General features: G+C 38.1%; 1 pseudogene; it reads left to right on the top strand.

Annotated features, from left to right (window-relative positions):
- The first annotated feature begins 428 nt into the window (after positions 1-428).
- Positions 429-21,865, top strand: part of LOC141641597 (ATP synthase subunit beta, mitochondrial-like) — a 151,492-nt pseudogene continuing 130,055 nt past the window's right edge.

Genomic DNA, 21,865 nt, shown 5'->3' on the forward strand with positions numbered 1-21,865 from the left:
TATGAAAGTCCTGAATGACACAAAACTTGGCATAAAATATCACATAGCAACATTCATCTTGTGTTAGTTTTTGAACTGATAATAGATTATGTTTGAAGGCAGAGACAAATAGGACATTCTTTAGAGTCAGGCCATTATCAAATGTGTATGTACCTAAGTGAGACACAGTGGTGGTCTCTCCATTAGGTAGATTTATCTTGTGTTTATTGTTCAAGATTTTTATATTTTCCAAGACATTAAGATCTGAAACCATGTGGTTAGAGGCTCCAGAGTCTATTATCCACTCGTGTGTGGTGTTAGAAGCATAGCTACGGTTTAGATAAGCCATACCTACAAAGTTGGCCTCAAGCTCATCCTCAGTTTCGGGATAGCTGCCTTTGCCACTCTGATTGCTCATCAGCTATTCAAATTGTTGAGTAGTCAAAGTGATGGACCCTGTAGAGTTGGATTGGCCTTCACCTATCATGGCATTAGCAGCAAATTTTCCATGCTTGAAACCAGCACCTTGTTTACCCTTGTTCATACCAAATCTGTAGTTCTTGGAGCCTGAACCCTGATATCCACTTTGATGACCACCCTGATAGGCATTCTGAAAGCCACCCTGAGTCCCATGTCTGAGCTTGTACTCTTGTGAATTTTCAGGGAATCTTTTTGACACAGGGTGATCCGCAGGATATCCAATTATCCTCCAACATTTCTCCTTTGGATGGCCCTGTTAAGGACACCAACCCCGTTAGTGCAAGGACTTATAAACCTCTAAAAGGATCAAAGGGCATACTTTGGTATTATTATCAGTTGATCCACGTTTATCAATAACGGTTGGCTTGCTAGATAAGTTTGACGTTATTGTCATACAGATGGCGGTGATCAACTGGTCCCTAAAAGTCACACCTATAGGATACGTTCGAGAGATGTGACGGTATGAAAATACTGTCATGTAGATGCCAAAATTGACTAACCAGTTAGTCCGAGTTATTTGACTAGTAATTAGTCAAATATGTGATGTTGAGATATTATATTTAATACGGATTAAATATCATGGGCTAAGGCGAATTAACCAGTTAATTCGTAAAATTAAATATAAGCGATTTATATTTAATTAATGTGTATTGAATAATTATACAATATCTGTTTTTGTCGGACACGTATTAATAATTCAAATAACCCGTATTATTAGCCGATGCCTTAATTTCCGATAACCGATAATAGATTTATAAAAACCGCGTCATATACATTTAGCCATTAGGGTTCGGACTACGAGTCAAATAGAAGAGGAAATGGAAAAGCCCATTTCCTCCCCATGGACTTCGGCTTGGCTTGGCCGAATTAGGAGAACAAAAAGGAGAGCCTCCTCCTTCATGTTAACCTAATCGTCATTAGTGAAAAGAATTAGGGTTTTAGAGATTAATTTTCTCTCTGAAACCTGAGATCTCTCATCTCGAAAGAAAAACACACATCAGTTCTCCCAATATTGCAAAGCAATCGGAGAACACCATCTAGCACAAGGGCATATCTCGGACAAGGTCTTGGGTGCAACAATTAGGAGGGAATCTGGTTTGATTTCTGTTCTTTACGCCGTGCATCAAAGGACCCGAGGTTGATTTCTATACATTAATCATTTCATTATGTTTTTCGTTTTATGACTATAAATTGCATGTTTAAATTTACGTTATAGTCCTGCAATTAAAGGGTAGTATACGGATATTAACCCGCAAGTGGTATCAGAGCGAGGCCACGTGAATTTTTCCATGTGTTTTTCATAAAACTATCTTGAAACGATTTTTGTTTTGTCTAAAAATCCGTGCGGCAAAGTGATGATTCTCACGCAGAAATTTTTTTTTTATTGCTGCGTTTTTGGTTGCATTGGGAACCGTGTCCTGTTTACACGGTTGCTCTTGTTGTTTTTTGTCTCGAATTCCGTGCCATGTATACACTACCGATTCGTTTTTTGTTCTTGTTGAAACCGTGACATGTTTTACACGGTTTTATCATCTTGTTTTCGTTTTGTTTTTATGCATATTGTTGTTTTATACAGAGATTATAACAATATGTCATGTTTTGTAAATTGTCAAATTTGTTTTGATGCATTTTTGATCGAAAATTGCATTTGATTTTGTCTCGAAAAATGTTTCACGAGGGTTTTAAATTTTCAGAAGTTTTTGGCACTCGATCGACCAAGTTTTTAATCGATCGAGTGGTTTTTCTGACAAGTTTTTGCTCGATCGAGTCCTTGTTGTACTCGATCGACCTGCTTTTAAAACCCCACTGCTCGATCGAGGAGTCCTCGTACTCGATCGAGCGCTTTTTGTGATATAAGTCCTCGATCGACCACCAGATTCTGTCGATCGAGTACCTCCCGATTAGCATACCTCTCGATCGACTTGCGCTTGATCGATCGAGCCCTCTGTCCCTCGATCGAGCACTTATGTCCCTGGATCGAAGGATTTCGTCTTTGACAGCTTTGAAAATTTGTTTCTTTTGATTTAAATTTTCTTTTGGCTTCAATATGTACTTTATACGGATATAGTACACTCGCTATGATTGTGAAACGGTTCACACACGTACCATTAAGTTATTTTAAAGCGTTTTTAAAGTAACGGATTGTAATGGATTAAAATTAAATGATAGAAGCGGTTTTATCACATGAATTTTAATCATTAAAAGGTGGTTTGGATAAATTTAACATAATTACGGAATTATGTCACGAATGAATTTGTTTTTAGTTGATGCATTTTTATTTATCGTTTATCTTGAATGCCGTGAATGCCTTTTTATTACGTATTTAATTTTTGCAAACGGTTGTAACTTAGTGTGGCCTTAGTAGAACGTGTTACCGTAATGATGGAACACGGTCTTGGTTGTATTTTGAGATCTCGTATCTCCGTTTTGGATTTTTCACTTGTAATTACGCTTTTAATTAGAATGTAAATAGGTCTATATTTTGTAATTTTAATTGTAATTTTTGAGAAGACCAAAGATGGAGACCGGATGCTCACTCCCGCTACTTGGATCAAGATGGAACATCAAGACAAGCTTTTCGGGTCCAACGATGGATTCCAAAGTTGTATTATGTTCTTTTACTAGGATAGGCCACACTAGGACCTTTTTATTTACGTATTGCATTCCTTTATTTTTTTTCGTAACGATAATATGCATCATATTCCGCCTAAAAACCAAACCACCTAATTATTGCATGAAAACTGACACATATAGAGGTCACGAGTTAGTTTTCATTGACATTCGTATGTCACACGATCATGCTAAGCCATCATCTAAATTGATTCATTCACGCAGACGCTAGTTATTCGTTCACTTAAAATGAATTATAATTAAGTTGATGGGATCTTCCTCGTATAAACAAAAATTGAGAACGGTCTTTATAGGTCAAACTCCAATGAATCCCTTCTTCGTCGGTAGGCATAATATGACCCCTTCTACGTCGGGTAAGTTGGAACCGATTGACCTATTTTATCTCAACACTATGGTCACTCGTACGATCCTGTGATCATGGTGGACTATAGATAGGATTTACGGAAATCTATCGACCAAGAGTTCTTCCGTAAGAATTAGCTAAACAGTTGGCTTATCAATTTACAGAAATTGAGTCTTGGGATCACTTGTATCATTCTTGAGGAGATCAATTATGCAAGTGCGAGAGTCTACATGTTTAAAATGAATTTTAAAATAGACTTAAATCACCTCGATGAGTTGCTTATTTCGTTTTTGTTTTTCTTTCTTTTTTTTCAAGTGTAGATCACGTATTTTAAACTCTAAACAACAAATGGTGGTTCTCCCGATAACCCAATGCCAAGTGCCACATTGGACCGTGAGTCCCGGCTTCGGATCTTCATGAATCGGATGAATCGCCTACTCGATCAAGAATGATGGATCCAACTTCGCGGACCGGGAGGCGGCATTACGGAATCTGTCTGCTGCTGACGACGGAAGCTCAAATATCTATTAGAGCCCATCCCGGCAAACCCAGGTCCCACGGCTAGAGCTGCTGAAATCGCCAAGTTTAACGATTTCTGTATGGAAGCGGGTGCGATTAAAAACGTACTCATTTTTGCAATGGAACCCAATTTGCAGAAACGCTTCATAGCCCATGGTGCAAACAAGATTTTCACCCGCTCACCAAGGAATTCTCGAAAGCACCGAGAATCGTGACCTATGAGCATACCACTCGCTTCTTTGATGCGAGACTCGAAAGGGCCAACCGGTTAGCCCACACATTCTCAGATGATTGAGAATGTCGAGAAACCGAGACCTTTAATCAGTAACATCAGCGAGAACATTGTTATCGACCGCATTCTTCATTCACTCCACGATGGTTATTCGCAATTTAGAGCGAATTACTATATGAATGATTTGAAGAAGACTCCCCATGAACCGCACTCCTCCTCGTACATGACCGAGAAGGACATGAAGTTCGGTGGGAGCATGAAACAAGATGTTCTCGTTGTGTCAAACAAAGGGAAAGGTAAGGGCAAAGCTCAGGCAAACCTAGCAGTAGGTAAGGCGAAGTTCAAGAAGTCAGGTTCAGGTAAGAGTGGTCCTGGTGAGTCGAGCAACTCATCAGGCGTGACAAAGAGCAAGGATGGTAACATGGAGTGTCACCATTGCCACAAGACTGGGCATTGGAGGCGTACATGTCCCTTATACCATGAGGACTTAAAGGCAGGTCGTGTTAAACCTGTTGGTATGTCTTCTTCCTCTTCTACTTTTATTCATATGATTGAGATTAACCACGCAAGTTACGGAACTTGGGTACTTGATACTGGTTGTGGTTCTCATCTGTGTAATCATGTGCAGGGGCTCCGAAACATCGAACCCCTCGTAAAGGGTGAGGTGGACCTGCGTGTTGGGAATGGAGCAAGAGTAGCTGCCATCTCCAAGGGGACATATGTGATCCAGCTTCCTAGCGGATTTGAGTTGTCATTATATGACTGCTATTATGTACCTAGTCTTTCCAAAAACATTATTTCGGTTTAACGCTTGATAAACTTGGTTTTTCATTTGTAATAGAAAATAATGCTTGCATTTTCTCATTACACGATATGATTTACGGCAAGGCAGTCTCCATGAACGGAATTTATGTTTTAGATCAGACCAATGAAATATTACACGTAATGAATAAAAAGTTAAAGGTTGGTGACAAAGATCAAACGTATCTATGGCACTGCCGCATGGGACACATTAATGAGAAACGCGTAAAACAGCTCATCAAACATGGAGCTATCTCGGCCTTTGATTTTCAATCATTTGGCACGTGTGAATCATGTCTCATCGGTAAGATGACTCGTATTTCCTTCAAAGGTGTTGGAATGCGCGCTGCTGACCTATTAGGACTCATACACACGGATGTATGTGGCCCTATGTCAATCACCGCACGAGAAGGCTATAGGTATTTCATCACTTTCACGGACGATTTGAGTAGATATGGCTATGTCTACTTAATGAAGCACAAAAGTGAATCCTTTGAGAAATTCAAGGAATACCAAAATAGGGTACAGAACCTATTGGGTAGAAAGATTAAAACACTGCGTTCGGATCGTGGTGGCGAGTATCTTTCTCACGAGTTTGATCAACACCTAAAGGACTGTGGGATTGCCCTGCTTAACTCCACCGAACACCTCGGTTGAATGGTGTGTCCGAACGGAGAAATCGAACACTACTTGATATGGTTCGATCCATGATGAGTCACACGGTTTTACCTGATTCATTATGGGGTTATGCTCTTATGTCACCGCTCTAATACTTAACCGAAGCCCGTCTAAAGTCATTGACAAGACTCCATATGAACTATGGAAGGGAACGGTCCCTAACTTGTCCTTTATACGGGTTTGGGGCTGCGAGGCTTATGTCAAGTGGAGACCTGAAGATAAGCTCGGCCCGCGATCGGTCAAGACATACTTTATAGGTTATCCTAAAGGGACACGTGGTCATTACTTCTATTCGCCAACCGAACAACGCGTTTTTGTTGCGGCTAGTGCGACATTCTTAGAGAAGGAATTTCTCGAGAATGCAAAGAGTGATAGAACCTTCGACCTGTCGGAGATTCCAGAACCAAATACCGAGCAACTATTGGAGGAACCTATTCCTTCAATCCCGGCTGCGGTTAATATTCCTGAGGAACCTAGGAGGTCGGGAAGAGTCTCTATTCCTCCGGACAGATACATTGGTATGGTCGAGGAACATGACATAGATGACGTTCTACTCTTAACGAGTAGTGAACCCGCAACCTATAAAGGTGCCATGACTAGTTCTGACTCAAAGCTATGGCTTGAGGCCATGCAATCCGAGATGGACTCCATGTATGAGAACAACGTGTGGGATCTTGTTGACTTACCCGCTAGGTTCGTCCCCTTCAATGCAAATGGCTTTACAAGATAAAGCATTCTGTGGAAGGTCAAAAAGATATCTACAAAGCACGACTAGTTGCTAAAGGTTTCACCCAAGTGCCAGGTTTGCACTACGATGAGATTTTTGCACCCGTAGTCATGCTGCGTTCCATTCGGATTATCTTAGCGATCGCCGCTTTTCATGACTATGAAATTTGGCAAATGGACGTGAAAACCGCCTTCTTAAACGGCTTTTTGGAGGAAGAGTTGTACATGGTACAACCCGAAGGTTTCATTGATCCAGTACATCCTAAGAAAGTGTGCAAACTTAAGCGTTCCATTTATGGACTTAAGCAAGCATCAAGGAGTTGGAATCATCGCTTCGACCAAGTGATAAAAGAAAATGGATTTACTCGATCGGTCGAGGAACCATGTCTATATATCAAGTCGAGTGGGAGCAAGATTGTCTTCCTAATATTGTATGTTGACGACATACTCCTGATTGGAAATGACATACCTCTCTTAACTTCGGTGAAAGTATGGTTGAAAAACCATTTCCAGATGAAAGATCTGGGAGAGGCACAAAGAATTCTAGGCATCCGTATCTATCGAGATAGATCACGACGGATGTTATCTCTCGATCAGAGTCTTACATAGACAAAGTCCTAGAGAGATTCAGGATGACTAACTCCAAGAAGGGGTTCCTTCCTATGGCTCCAGGGGTGCATTTGAGCCGATCTCGAGCACCGAGACACCGGAAGAGAAACAACAGATGACACACGATTCCTTATGCTTCGGCTATAGGATCAATCATGTATGCCATGATATGCACACGTCCGGACGTGGCATATGCATTGAGTATGACAATTCGATTCCAACAAAGATCCAGGTGAACCACATTGGCTGGCTGTCAAGAACATTCTTAAGTACCTACGGAGGACTAAAGATTGGGCATTGACTTATGGAGGCTCTCAAACGCTATGCGCAACCTTACGCTGTGAGATGCTAGCTTCCAAACGGATCGAGATGACTCGAAATCTCGATCCGATTCGTTTTTACTCTTAATGGCGCTGCATCACCGGAAGAGTTCGAAACAAATCTGTTACAGAGATTCTACGACCGAGTCCGAGTACTATGCCGCGTCTGAAGCTACAAAGGAAGCGATATGGATGCGTCAATTCTTACATGGGCTCTCAGTAGTGCCTAGTTCGAATGACCCGATCACCATCTATTGCGACAATAGTGGTGCCATCTTCCAAGCTAAGGAGCCAAAGTCTAGCAACAAGTCTAGACATGTACAACGGAAAGCTCATCTAATCCGAGATTACGTGGAGCAAAAGGAAGTAGTGATAGAAAAGATTGCTACTGATGATAACATAGCAGATCCTCTCACTAAACCATTACGACAAGATAAGCATGAAGGGCATGTTAATTCCATGGGAATTAAACGTGTTCCTAAGTTGTAGTACTCTTTTATGGATTAGATTCATTCTCTTTTGTACTCTATACGACATCATCGTTTTGATATTTTATATATATATTTTGTTTTTCATGTGGAATTGTACGACAATTTTTGAACACCACAAAGTGAACTGAACGAACATTATATATTTTCAGTCCTTAATTGCCCACATGAGCTGATAACTCTGGCAATTATTTTGTGACGTTGGTTGATGGTGGGTTCAACGAGCCATAAGTCAACCGGTTGACTGACCAATCACAAAGGCGATTTATATGGATATTTCGTAGGACATTATTGTGACATCGACGTGGAGTCCTAAATGTTTTATAACATTCGTTGCCCGGTCGTGGATAGGACTTCCATGGTGATCCTAAGAGTCGATTCTTTTGACTATCGACTGTCTCTTGAGACTAAGGCAGATTTTGGGTGACTTTGGTTTCTTTCTCACGGTCATCCGTAACAGGGGGCCAAGTAGATTTTTTCTGGGTCATTTCATGCTGCGCTTAGATCGGAAGGAGTTCGAGTTGAAGGAAATATTCAGCCTTTATCAGGTACTCGATATTTCTCAGGGCCACTCGAGGAGTCAGAATCGAAATGCATGGCCATGCTCAAATACGAATTCGTTTTATCACTTAAGTTACTCTCTAGTCGGGGAAACCACTCTAGATACAGATCGATTGTAAAATACGACCTTTGCGGATCCAGATCTGCAAATTGTTTTACATTGAGTGGGAGAAATTTTTAAATGAATATGAGAATCGGTTATCGCACATACACTTGTACGGACAAGTGGGAGTTTGTTGGAGCTTGTGTCCTCCAGTTAGTGCGGATAACGTCATTGCACATGCACTTGTACGGACAAGTGGGAGCTTGTTGGGGTTGGTGTCCTTAACAGTTAGTGCAAGGACTTATAAACCTCTAAAAGGATCAAAGGGCATACTTTGGTATTATTATCAGTTGATCCACGTTTATCAATAACGGTTGGCTTGCTAGATAAGTTTGACGTTATTGTCATACAGATGGCGGTGATCAACTGGTCCCTAAAAGTCACACCTATAGGATACGTTCGAGAGATGTGACGGTATGAAAATACTGTCATGTAGATGCCAAAATTGACTAACCAGTTAGTCCGAGTTATTTGACTAGTAATTAGTCAAATATGTGATGTTGAGATATTATATTTAATACGGATTAAATATCATGGGCTAAGGCGAATTAACCAGTTAATTCGTAAAATTAAATATAAGCGATTTATATTTAATTAATGTGTATTGAATAATTATACAATACTGTTTTTGTCGGACACGTATTAATAATTCAGCTAACCCGTATTATTAGCTGATGCCTTAATTTCCGATAACCGATAATAACTTAAAAACCGCGTCATATACATTTAGCCATTAGGGTTCGGACTACGAGTCAAATAGAAGAGGAAATGGAAAAGCCCATTTCCTCCCCATGGACTCGGCTTGGCCGAATTAGGAGAACAAAAAGGAGAGCCTCCTCCTTCATGTTAACCTAATCGTCATTAGTGAAAAGAATTAGGGTTTTAGAGATTAATTTTCTCTCTGAAACCTGAGATCTCTCATCTCGAAAGAAAAACACACATCAGTTCTCCCAATATTGCAAAGCAATCGGAGAACACCATCTAGCACAAGGGCATATCTCGGACAAGGTCTTGGGTGCAACAATTAGGAGGGAATCTGGTTTGATTTCTGTTCTTTACGCCGTGCATCAAAGGACCCGAGGTTGATTTCTATACATTAATCATTTCATTATGTTTTTCGTTTTATGACTATAAATTGCATGTTTAAATTTACGTTATAGTCCTGCAATTAAAGGGTAGTATACGGATATTAACCCGCAGGCCCTTCTTGTTGCAAGCTTGACAAGAGGGAAGGTTGAGAGTGTTGGAATCAGGTTCCTTCTGGCCATATCCAGATCCAGAGCCAACAAAGAAAGCAGAGTTCTCAACAACCACCTTCTCATTAGACTTGTATGTAGTTCCTCCTTTGAGCCTCCTCATGTTGGAACATAGCAGCAGCCTCTACCACTGTTGGTAGTGGGGACATCATCAATACATTGGTCCTCATGGTGGAATATGAGGAGTAGAGGCCATTGAGGAACTGGAACAGTTTCCTTTCTTCTTGTTCCTTGTGTTGTGCATCCAACCAGGCATTCACTTCAGGAGTGACCTGTGTAAATGGTGGCCAATCACTCATGATCTCAAGATTTTGCCATAAAATCCTGAGTTCTGTGAAGTATTCATAGATATCCTTGTCACCTTGTTCCAGGTCATCCAAATCCTTATTGAGTCTGAATTTCCTGGCCCCATTACTTACAGAGAACTGTTTTTGCAAGTAGTCCCATATTGCTTTTGCTGTTCTGGTGTACAACACAGACTTCTTGATGGATTTTTCCACATTTTGGTGGATCCAGTTGATCAACAAGCTGTTGCACGTTTCCCAGGCAGCTTCCTTCAGAGGATCATTAGAAGGTCTTTTGACCACCCCAGTTAAGAAGCCTAATTTCCTCCTAGAACAGATGGCAATTTCCATCTGTCTTTTCCATTCGAGGTAGTTTTCAATGCCTGACAGTTTGGTGTCCACCACCAAAGGATGAGCACATTCACCAGGATGTAAGTACAATGGATCAGTGGGTTACATGACTGAAGGTGTTGCTATTATGTGGGTATTATCAGTATTTTCAACAGTGAAGGGATTTTCCATTGCCATTGTTTGAGAGATAGAAAAGATGGGGAAGAAAGACAGAAGAAAAAGAAGGTAGGATTGGTGAGCTTAACAGGTTAAGAACCTGTTCTATATATAGGCAGAGAAGAAGTACTTCAGCTGAGTAAATGGTAGTAAATGCTCAACCATATGGTGGTTATCAGTCTCCTCATCATGAGGCTCTGATACCATATTGAGTTTAGCATATTGATGCATTAAAGATTGCCAATAGGAAGTAGAAGACAGTGTCAAGCATTGAAGATAAGTTTGTAGTTGTTCATGTATATTTGTTAATGATGAATAGAATACAGTTGAACTTGTTTTAATAAGTACATTCCTGGTTATTAACCAGTGGATAACCATATGAACTGTGATACAAAGCTTGAATGTAGTACAAGCAAGCTGGCAGCTAGCTTCCTCTATCATCAGCTTCTTTTCTGACTTTCCCTTTGTTGCTTTGGTTGTTGTGCAAGTTACATTTTGTATGATTATTTTCTAAGTCCTTTTCTTTACAGCCTCAAAGGTGGTTGGGTAGGTGTTTGCAAAGGTGGTGGTGGTGGCGGCGATTACAGACATGGTGGAGACGGTGATTGCAAACTCGAGGCAACGGAGACACGACGCTGGAATGTTGGAGGTTTAGTTGATGGCAGTTCTCAGCTTTTAATTTCTTTTGAATGGGACTTTCTTTTTGTTGGGCTAAAACTTTCTATTGGGCCCGTCCTATGCTATAGGACGGTCCTATAGGAGAGTTACTGTTTGCCAATAACTCCCTACAAATCTACCCGGTTTTCGGAATATTAGGAGCCCAAATTCTTAAACCGAAATTGTAAAATATTAACATCATTTTCATTCCAAAAGACGAAATATATTTTTCACACTAAACCTACTCTCTCCCTCTTCTCTCAAACTCTCCCAAAGCCCACAAAACTTTAAAAAACAAAAATAAATAACTTGTAATCAACACGTTGCAAAGTCTAAACTCGTGACAAATAATGGATTGTAATCAACGGAATTATCACCCAAATTCTCTCCTGATACCCATTTAATGAAATTTAGATAATAATTAGACTATAAAATAAAATGAAAAAGAAACTAAATACGTTACGTAAAACGACCTTAAAACAAATAAATTCGGTTAAAAGTCCGACCACGAAGGGGACATTGAAACTCATTGTCCAGTCCATGGACGAACAATTTCTCATATCTATATCCAGATCCATAGGATCTGAACTGGATCTGGATCTATCCCGTATCCATTTAACGTAAAAAAATTTATTTTTCAAATATTAAAATATTACGTAGTTTTTTGGGGCATACTACAACTTAATATACTACTTTTTTTATACTCCCCGTTTTAGAATGCAAATGTTAAAAAACAAAGTTGGAAAGATATCGAAAAAAAGTTACATAAAATACAGTGGTTGTAACACCCCGTAATTTCGGACCGTTAATATATTGCGGAAGTAATTTATTAATCAAGTAAAATTTGATATTAATGTATTTGAAGTAATAATAATTCAAAGAAATATAATTTTATTATATTTTGAAGTAAAGTATTTATTTTGATAGTTTCGAGATGTTTAAAAATAGTTTAAACCGTGTAAAAACTTTTTATTTCGAAAAATGGGCATATCGGGAAAAAAATGACAACCCTTTTGAAAATTGGGCAAACGATTTTGGAAATGGGTCGTATGAGTATTCAATTTTCTTGTAATCTTGTGTTTAAGAACTTTGGTCTTGTCGGAATTTGCATTTGACAAGCGGTTCTAATTATTATCGAAACGAGCCAAAACCGACTCGTAAAATCCCGACTAAAAACCCGCTCCCTTCCTCCTTTCCTTTCCTTTTCCCGCGGCACCTCCTTTCCCCTTCCTTTTTCTGATTTTTCTTACCAACTTCATCTTCCTCTATGTTCTAAAACCTTCCAAAACCAAAAACCACCATCAAAATACAAAATCCAAGCAAATTTCATCATAATTTCTTCGTTACTAGTCCGTTTTTCACAAAATTTATATTTTCGGAATCCTCTCTTCGAGATGTACAACCTAGTATGTTTTAATTTCAGTTTTCTTGATGTTGGTTTAAGACGATTTTGGCATAATTTCGGTTTTTATACTTATTATTGTGTTTTTATTGCTTATTTAGGTGAAGATTTGGAAGACGAGTTTGGGGACTCGTATATTGTTGAAGATAGTGGCTAGTGTATATTAGGGTTTGGTATTCAAGGTGCTAATTGCTCATTTTCTAGCTTAAGGTAACATATTTCGAGTTACTCGACGAATAATCGTCACATTCTTTGCTTTTTGTATGTTTTTGTGATTTTTGTTTGAGTAGTAAATTTTCACATGATAAAATGGGTTACATGCATGTCTAATGCTTGTCTTTTGTTAGTTTAAGTTAACATATTAGTATAGGAATGATTAATTGATGTTTCGATTTAATTTAAACCGAACAAAAATGGAGAAATGGAGGAGTGGGGGTGGCGGCCAAGAGTTCGTGCGAGCCACGGCAGTTCCCGGGTCACCCGTTGCTTGTTTCGCGGTTTTTCATGCAATGTTTTGATGATTGTGCCGAAAACCGAGCCTTAGTCCCTTTGACCGATTCGATGTCGACAATTGAGTGATTGGTTAGCCGCAATTTAACCCGCACTGTCGCAGATCGGGGTTGCGGGTAAAAATTCGGTTGGATGAAATTTTATATGAATTGGATAATCGGCCTTTTTCTTGTTTTAGGCCATTTATTATATTTTTATTTCACATGTGTAGTTAATTGATTTGAGTAGCTTCTTATATTGTAGAAACGGCCCTAGATTCCCTGAAACCTTTGATATTGTTAATATTGCTAGAAATGGAATTTGTATTGAATACTTCTTGCAGGTTGTTGTGGTTGTCATAGATAGGTCTTTATAGTCTTTGACGAGTATATGTTCACTGCTTAATAGCCTTTGTGTTCCTGACTTGGTGGGGTTATATCCAAGTTGGGGCATGACCTCGTTACTTGTTTTGATAGTAAGTGGTCAGCTTAAGTACTAGCCAACCCTTTGGTGGACTCCTTAGGGTACTCACTTTGTTTTAGAAAAATTGTGGGTCTTGGGTGTAGTGGTGTGTATCCGCATGTCTAGGTCTCAAGGCAGATTTTAGGCTAGGGTTGTGTTGTATCTTGGCCATGTTTTGATAGAACCTCGAGCCAAGATACCGGTTCGATTACCTTCCCTACCTCGTGGTATAGACTCGAGTTCTGAGTGACTATTGACCGTACTAAGAACTTATGCCTGTCTTTGATATATTGCCCTTTCTTGTATGGTGATTTTATGAATTGTAATAGGTGAGATGTAAGCCGGTTACAATTGATAAAGTTTGGGTTACTGCTTGTTATATGTTTCACATGATAGTTTAATTTGGTCAGTTTAGTATTCATAGGTTAGAATACTTGTTAGTTAAATTGTTTATCATTTTGTTTACATGTTACACTACATGTTACATTAAATATGACATTTCGTGGCTGGGAGGACTCGAAGTTACTCCCCACTGAATTATGGCTTTCGTGTTTGTATAAAATGCGATTGACAGGTTGATGATGCTTAGTTGGGGTACACAGACGAGCTAGTGAGCAAAAGAACCTTGGACCTAGTTTGGCTATTTTTGTAGTAAACCTTTTAACTTTTGGTTGTGTATATATTTTGAAGGGACATATGTCTCCCTCTTTGATTTTGGTTTGTATCATTATATTTCTTATCGTTAGCCATGGCATGTAAATTAGTTGTTAGCTTTTGCAGGTTTTGGGCACTCTCTTAAGTTGGAGATGTTTGTGAATGGTTTAGGAAAGTTTTAAAAATTACAGGTTTTGTCTAGTTGAACCATTTACAAACATATCCTGTCAGTTTTTCTGTAGATTTTACGTGTTTAATTAACGCTCTTTTTAAGGGTGTCACAGTTGGTATCAGAGCTTGTTGCTCCCGACGCACGTTTGTGCACCCCACTTAAAATCACTTGACCTTTAAATAATAAACTTGAGAGATGGGTAGGATGGGTAGATTTAGGATTTTATGTGGTAGTCTGTTTGTGATTGCTATTTGTTAGGTTCTAACCAATGTTCTATTTTGCAAGATGGCTCTCCAAGAAACGTAGATAATGCAATCTTACCAGCTGGGTTTGTTAATTGTTAGTTATTAATTTTTGTGCCGTTGAAGCTATGACCGTGATCTTACTCGTTGGTGACCAAGACTGAGTGGCCGTTGCCGAATGTTGAAGATTGGTTATGCCAAATGAAGAATGTTTCCACTTTCTCGATACTTCTTTTCGTATTCAGTGTATCTTACCTTAATCTTCCAATCTCGTTGTTTATTCGTCTTTTTAATTCCTCTTCTCTCACCTTGGTAACTACTCTTCTATTCTTTCTCCCGATTCATCCTTGGTTCGTTTTCTTCTTATAATAAGAGTCCTTGTGGACACCTTCCTTTTATTCCGCAGGATAGTTCCCTTGTTCAAGAGAACCCAGTTTTGAGAGAATGTATCATTGGAGGGCGTGAACGAGTTGAGAAATTGATTGTTTAGGGTTTGAGTTGTATAGGAGAATATAACTTGGGATCCTTTGGTTAGTCTTGTTAGTTGTGCTTGATATGAAAACTTAGTGAAATGAGAAACACCTTGGGATTTATGTCTATTGAGAGCTTGTTTGTTATAGATGATTGAGCATGGGTACTACCATAGCACATAAGATGGAATGAACCTGAGCTATTTCATTTTTGAGTCTCGATGTTTCCTGTGGAGAATTAAAGGAATGATAGTTAACACTAATCCTTGTAGGCCTTGAAAGGAATACAATAGGACATTGATGTTGCTTAATGGATTGATATCGTACTTTGGAATTAATTAGTTTGTTAAACCTTTTGAGTTGACCAAATCTAGTATAGAGTAGCCCTTGTTGACCTTTCGAAATTTGAGAACACGTGGTTGACCTTATTAATCATATCTGGATTTGGGAATTTTGGTGGAATGTTGTTCGATGTAGTTCGTGAGTTCAAGGATGTGATTCTAATTTATGGTATCGGAGACTAGAAGTATTAAGTGGTGAGATGATGGAGTAGACAAGCTATGGTACTTGGGGATGACATAGTAAGTGAAGTTCAATGACGAGAATTGTAAAGGAGATACTTTGGGACATGGGTGGTAACAAATGAGTTTGTGTGGTGAATTGATTTTGGCTCTTAGAACCAATTGAGTTGAGAAATACCTACCCTTGTGGAGTCCTTGTTAGTCCTATGATTTGGTGGACTTTTGAGGCTTTGTTGAGCACCTTAGTGATGTAACCTTACCATATCGATCATAAGCTTTGATGAGTGTTTGGTAAGCAGTAACCCTTTCATTATGCCGCTTCTGTTCTCCTTTCCTTCTCTTTAACGATCATTGAACCCTGTTTTTATGCCAAAGTTTACGTGTCTTCTTCTTGCCCGAGATATCTTCTTAACTCGAATACCTCTTATTTTTGCCAACCGTTATCTTTACGGTCCGACTCCTTAGTTTCCTAACTTGTCAGGCTCATGCACCCTTCGAAAATATTTTACCGTTTCTCTATCCCGTTATCACTCCTTATCTCCTTAGTATAGTTGGTACCTTGTTGACCATGTTTACAGAGTTATGAGGATATAGGATTGACTAAGTAGTCGAGTTTGTGATTGGCTTCCATAATCACTTTGGAAATGAGGGTTTGATAATGTATATGTTACCGTGTGAGAAATGTTAAATGTGGGATTATTAATTGGTTTTAGTGAGTGATATTGATTACTACTTGAGGTATGGTATGAGAGTGAGAGTAAGCTACATTATTGGGAGGTTTTAGCACTTGTTTTGGTAACTAGAAAGGGTAGTGGTATGGTTGACACCAATTGTTAGGCTAAGGAACATAATTTCAATTTATGGTTTTAGGAACTCTGAGGTGATAAAGTGTTGTTACAATTATGACCTTGTTCCTTGAGAATTTGATGGTAAGTAAGTTTAGGATATCAAACATGAAAGAATACTCCTTGGGAATGTTGATGACCAGAATGGATTGGTGATGTGATTTGGTATTAGTTGGCTCTTGAGAGTTCTTGAGTTGAGAGAGACTTAGTATTGAGAAGAATTTGTTAATCCTATAGTTTTATACACCTTGAGGTCGCATTGAGTACTTGAGATGATGGGACGGTGTTGTAGCTGAGTGTAGCTGAGTGTAGTTCCGCTTTTGGCAATCCTTAATAAGTAAAAGGATAGAGGAACTTGAGATCCTATTGATTTTTCGGATTTTGGGGTTGGTATGTTACTACCTTGTTTTGAAATGAGAACCTTGTAGAATATTTGAGGAACCCATAGTTGACACTAGTTGGATACGAATATAACTTTGTTGGAAGCCTTGACCTTAGGCTTGTGAAAGTTGTTTCGGGATGTTTGAGGATTTGTAGCGATGAGATCACACTTATAGTGAAATATCTTGTTCCAGGGAATATATTAGGAAGAGGTAACATAAGCGATTGAGGAAACCCTTGGGAGTGATGTGGTTATGAGTTTTGTTGTTAGGAAGTTTTCGGAACCGTTTTGAGTGATGTTGTTGTTTGAGATAAGAGTGTCCATGCGTTTCCTTGTTGTCTAATCTCCCTTCTTCCTTGATCATGAGCGTTACCGCTCATACCTCTCTTCCTTACTTCATCATACTCTTCTCATAAGTTTGATGTTGGTAACCTATGAAACTCCATCTTTGACACCCTGTTAGGTTCGACTTCAATTCTTACCCCATGAAATTCATTATAGCTCTCTTGTTGATTAAGTTTGAGCTCTCTTAACATACTTTGTTTTTATGCTATCTAAGTTACTTTCTTTTTTTTGTACGACTTCTAAACTTTCAAGCTACCAGTTTCGATTCATTCATAAAACTTTATGTCACTTCTGCAAACCTAACCTATTTTTAAAGATTTGAAAATGAAATTTTGATTTATTTCCGTAAGGTATTCCTTTTTCTTACTCTTTTTCCGAGTTACTAAGCCGTATTTAATCATAATTAGTAAAAATATTATTCTTATTATAGAACTTTAAACTAAAATTTTGAAAATGCTTTTATGATTTTTAATGGTTTTAACATTAATGAGTGTTAAATCTCGTTATTGGAGACGTCCCAATAATGGGTTTTCTCATTTATTGGTGTAGAAATATTTTTATATATCTTGATATGAATGTGGATGTTCTTGTCCATCAACAAGAGTATCACCGTTTCTTTGAAAAGATACCTATATTTTTCTTATGATTATATTATTAAGATGTTGTATACTATAATTTCTCCTTCTAAGTTTCGAGGGCGAAACTTTTTTAAAGGAGGGGTGATTGTAACACCCCGTAATTTCGGACCGTTAATATATTGCGGAAGTAATTTATTAATCAAGTAAAATTTGATATTAATGTATTTGAAGTAATAATAATTCAAAGAAATATAATTTTATTATATTTTGAAGTAAAGTATTTATTTTGATAGTTTCGAAATGTTTAAAAATAGTTTAAACCGTGTAAAAACTTTTTATTTCGAAAAATGGGCATATCGGGAAAAAAATGACAACCCTTTTGAAAATTGGGCAAACGATTTTGGAAATGGGTCGTATGAGTATTCAATTTTCTTGTAATCTTGTGTTTAAGAACTTTGGTCTTGTCGGAATTTGCATTTGACAAGCGGTTCTAATTATTATCGAAACGAGCCAAAACCGACTCGTAAAATCCCGACTAAAAACCCGCTCCCTTCCTCCTTTCCTTTCCTTTTCCCGCGGCACCTCCTTTCCCCTTCCTTTTTCTGATTTTTCTTACCAACTTCATCTTCCTCTATGTTCTAAAACCTTCCAAAACCAAAAACCACCATCAAAATACAAAATCCAAGCAAATTTCATCATAATTTCTTCGTTACTAGTCCGTTTTTCACAAAATTTATATTTTCGGAATCCTCTCTTCGAGATCTACAACCTAGTATGTTTTAATTTCAGTTTTCTTGATGTTGGTTTAAGACGATTTTGGCATAATTTCGGTTTTTATACTTATTATTGTGTTTTTATTGCTTATTTAGGTGAAGATTTGGAAGACGAGTTTGGGGACTCGTATATTATTGAAGATAGTGGCTAGTGTATATTAGGGTTTGGTATTCAAGGTGCTAATTGCTCATTTTCTAGCTTAAGGTAACATATTTCGAGTTACTCGACGAATAATCGTCACATTCTTTGCTTTTTGTATGTTTTTGTGATTTTTGTTTGAGTAGTAAATTTTCACATGATAAAATGGGTTACATGCATGTCTAATGCTTGTCTTTTGTTAGTTTAAGTTAACATATTAGTATAGGAATGATTAATTGATGTTTCAGACGATGTTAAACTGAACAAAAATGGAGAAATGGAGGAGTGGGGGTGGCGGCCAGCAGGCCCAGCAGGCTCGGCAGGCCCGTGCAGGCCCACGGCAGGCCCACGGCTGGCCCGGGTCAGCCCGTTGCTTGTTTCGCGGTTTTTCATGCAATGTTTTGATGATTGTGCCGAAAACTGAGCCTTAGTCCCTTTGACTGATTCGATGTCAGTCAATTGAGTGATTGGTCAGCCGCAATTTAACTCGTACCTGTCGCAGGACTGGGGTTGCGGGTAAAAATTCGGTTGGATGAAATTTTATATGAATTGGATAATCGGCCCTTTTCTTGTTTTAGGCCATTTATTATATTTTTATTTCACATGTGTAGTTAATTGATTTGAGTAGCTTCTTATATTGTAGAAACGGCCCTAGATTCCCTAAAACCTTTGATATTGTTAATATTGCTAGAAATGGAATTTGTATTGAATACTTCTTGCAGGTTGTTGTGGTTGTCATAGATAGGTCTTTATAGTCTTTGACGAGTATATGTTCACTGCTTAATAGCCTTTGTGTTCCTGACTTGGTGGGGTTATATCCAAGTTGGGGCATGACCTCGTTACTTGTTTTGATAGTAAGTGGTCAGCTTAAGTACTAGCCAACCCTTTGGTGGACTCCTTATGGTACTCACTTTGTTTTAGAAAAATTGTGGGTCTTGGGTGCGGTGGTGTGTATCCGCATGTCTAGGTCTGCGCAGATTTTAGGCTAGGGTTGTGTTGTGTCTTGTCCATGTTTTGATAGAACCTCTGAGCCAAGATATCGGTTCGATTACCTTCCCTACCTCGTGGTATAGACTCGAGTTACAGAGTGACTATTGACCGTACTAAGAACTTATGCCTGTCTTTGATATATTGCCCTTTCTTGTATGGTGATTTTATGAATTGTAATAGGTGAGATGTAAGCCGGTTACAATTGATAAAGTTTGGGTTACTGCTTGTTATATGTTTCACATGATAGTTTAATTTGGTCAGTTTAGTATTCATAGGTTAGAATACTTGTTAGTTAAATTGTTTATCATTTTGTTTACATGTTACACTACATGTTACATTAAATATGACATTTCGTGGCTGGGAGGACTCGAAGTTACTCCCCACTGAATTGTGGCTTTCGTGTTTGTATAAAATGCGATTGACAGGTTGATGATGCTTAGTTGGGGTACACGGACGAGCTAGTGAGCAAAAGAACCTTGGACCTAGTTTGACTATTTTTGTAGTAAACCTTTTAACTTTTGGTTGTGTATATATTTTGAAGGGACATATGTCTCCCTCTTTGATTTTGGTTTGTATCATTATATTTCTTATCGTTAGCCATGACATGTAAATTAGTTGTTAGCTTTTGCAGGTTTTGGGCACTCTCTTAAGTTGGAGATGTTTGTGAATGGTTTAGGAAAGTTTTAAAAATTACAGGTTTTGTCTAGTTGAACCATTTACAAACATATGCTGTCAGTTTTTCTGTAGATTTTACGTGTTTAATTAACGCTATTTTTAAGGGTGTCACAGTGGTAACAAAGAATCTTTTGCAATCGAAAAGTGTTACATGAGAAAGAAATCATAACTTAGTTTATGAAAAAACTTTAAGAAAATTACATAGTTTTACTATTTATTTAATTTATTTTTTAAATTTCATTTTAAAATAGAATAAAAATGCATTTAGAGTAAGATATAGATCTCAACCATATTGATCCATATCCGGGTTCGTTTTTATGTATATATGGATCCGATCTATATTTATATCCACTGGATCCAAAATATTGCGATCGAGATCCGACCCGTTGGATCTAGACTGGATTTGGGATCGATTGTCATCCCAGTTATGATCGATATATCGGTCCTAAATGAGAATGTGTGTGTTGTTTTTGGGTGTGTCAGCTAAAGGTGGCAATTATTGACACGACCCGAAAATACGACATGAATCCAAAACGAAGTTAGCAGGTTAAGGCCAAGACGTTGTGACCCATTTAAGTAATTGGGTTGACATGGACACGATACGAAACTTAAATGGGTCGAGTTAGGGTTGAGCTATTTCGACACGAACCCGACACGAATAACCCGCTTATTTAAAAGTGTCAATAATCCACCCAAACAACTTAAAAATAAGCATTTTCATTTCTTAATGTGGGATAATAGGCTTATAAAGTTTGGTTTATTTTATTAGTTTATTAGGTTAAACGGGTTAAGTGAGTTAAAAATGACCCGCTAAAAGATAAATGGGTTAAACATGACCTTGTAAAAGATAAATGAGTTAAATAAGTCGGGTTGGGTTATAGATAAATTAAATGGATTGGGTTAGGGTTGAGACAAATGACCCATTTATGTAATTGGGTCGGGTTAGGATTGGGGTAGTGGTGACCCGTTTAAAATTGACATGAACACGAACACGACACGACTTGATCTGTTTGTCAGGTCTAGTGTCAGCCCACCTCTAGCTTTTCTTTTTGGGCTTTGGGCCTGCCAGTCTATCAAACAAAAAATGTTATCCTTTTTACATGTATACTAGCTTAGCACCCGTGCAAACATGTATAAAAAATATATTAATAGTCATCTGAAATTTTATAGTTATAATATTATTTAATATTAGTATGAATGTACATCTTACACATACAAATTAAAATACATTACTGATAGATATTTAACTTTTATAATACTCCTAACAATCAAACCAAATGATATATAATTGGTATTATAATGGGTGAAGACTAATTTATGTCTGTGTCTCATATCTTCACCCAAGCATTTGTAACTCATAAGTCAATGTGCTTATACTCATATTTTATTTCATATCAATGATAACTTCGAATGTAAGCGATTTACTCCCGTCCCGTAAGTTTTAAAAATCATTTATTAAAATAATTAGCAAAATTCTTAAATAATGAAACCATAAACCATATTTTGTGTGTAGGCGGGTATTAAGTGGGTATGTCGCAAACTCTACCCCCGT

Source organism: Silene latifolia, chromosome 1 (genome assembly GCF_048544455.1).
Source record: "Silene latifolia isolate original U9 population chromosome 1, ASM4854445v1, whole genome shotgun sequence".
In the NCBI taxonomy this organism is placed as follows: domain Eukaryota; kingdom Viridiplantae; phylum Streptophyta; class Magnoliopsida; order Caryophyllales; family Caryophyllaceae; genus Silene; species Silene latifolia.